Source organism: Aplysia californica, unplaced genomic scaffold, assembly GCF_000002075.1.
Source record: "Aplysia californica isolate F4 #8 unplaced genomic scaffold, AplCal3.0 scaffold00354, whole genome shotgun sequence".
Lineage (NCBI taxonomy): Eukaryota > Metazoa > Mollusca > Gastropoda > Aplysiida > Aplysiidae > Aplysia > Aplysia californica.
This window is the reverse complement of record NW_004797624.1, coordinates 559,267-560,519: the sequence shown is the minus strand read 5'-3', so window position 1 is coordinate 560,519 and position 1,253 is coordinate 559,267. Positions and strand designations below refer to the sequence as shown.

At 39.7% G+C, this 1,253-nt stretch overlaps 1 protein-coding gene across 1 annotated transcript in view; it reads right to left on the bottom strand.

Moving 5' to 3' along the window:
* The window catches only part of LOC101850424 (immune-associated nucleotide-binding protein 7), a 3,498-nt gene extending 2,579 nt beyond the window's left edge, over window positions 1-919 (bottom strand). Inside the window, exon 1 of the mRNA XM_005103016.3 lies at window positions 699-919. The gene's annotated coding sequence lies outside the window, so the exon portion shown is untranslated. The remainder of the gene's footprint in view (window positions 1-698) is intronic.
* Window positions 920-1,253: the final 334 nt, after the last annotated feature.

The following is a 1,253-nucleotide window of genomic DNA, read 5'->3' as shown; positions in this document are numbered from 1 at the left end:
GGGGGTCAAATTGACCCAAACCTTGTAACACAGACATTTTTCTATGCCTCAGAAGGACGAATTGTGATAATTTATAAAAATGAGCATAAACACATTAAGTGCTTTGCGATGGTAAGGATGGAGATGAGAATGAAAACAGTAATCAGCCCATACTGTGATTGATTATATATGTTTAAGGAAAAATGAAATAAGAATAATACCACTCTGAAATTAAACGAGGGTGGATCAGAAATTTATGGAAGTTGGTATCTATTAGCTAAGATATTTACTTCTGTCATATAAAAAATGCACATTAAACAATCAGTTTAGAACATGGCTGCTCTCGAATCAACCATAGCATGAGCAGTTTCATGTGATGTCACTCTGTATTACTGTTTGCCCTCTTGAGAAAACAATTAAGGGAATAAACTTCACAAGATAACAATGTCCAATTTACGTTTAACATGCAGTGTGAATTTGGGTAATGGGCAAAACTAAATTCATGAATATTTATTTGCAGGATGTCTGTGGAGAATCTGTTTCTTCATATAACACAATTTATCGTTGAGTAAGAGAATTTACTAAAGGGACAGACCCCTTTTGATGATCCACGTTCTAGCTACCCAAATTCCTCTGTGAACGAAAATGTTAGGTTGCGGGGTCGGGGGTTCGAGCCGCGGGCCCGACGTGGTATCCTTGGGAAAGGCACTTTACACGAATTGTGATTCTGTAGAGAGCAGTGACTCCTTTCTCCCTTTGCTTGTTGAATAGAATATGTGGAATAGGTGAATGGTATTTCAGACTTGTTTCTCATGACAGAGACAACCCGAGCGCTTCTGCATGGCAAACTACTCGAAAACAAACAGAGACCAAATACAAATAACCTTCCGCGTCGTGGACAGGACGAGTCTATTATGCTTAAACGGGTTGAAGTTGTTTTTTTTTATTGGCGCACCTTGAAGTGGACCGATCCAGTTGAATGTCTAAGCCCTAAAGAGATCAGGAACGCACACACACAAAGCAAGTACATGTATTTTGTATGGATTTGTTCTGAATCAAGGACGTTGACATTTCCCTATTATACCAAATTGCCAAACACATAAGTTGCATTCAGTAGAGTAACAATGCTGAAAATGGTATGGGTTTAACGCTCCTATCAACGCTATTAGGTTATATAAATCGCAGGACCTCCTAGTTTAACGTCCGTCTCCGATAGGACCGAGGCGAGTGGGAAGTTCGTGTAAAGTGCCTTTCCCAAGGACACAACGTCGGAC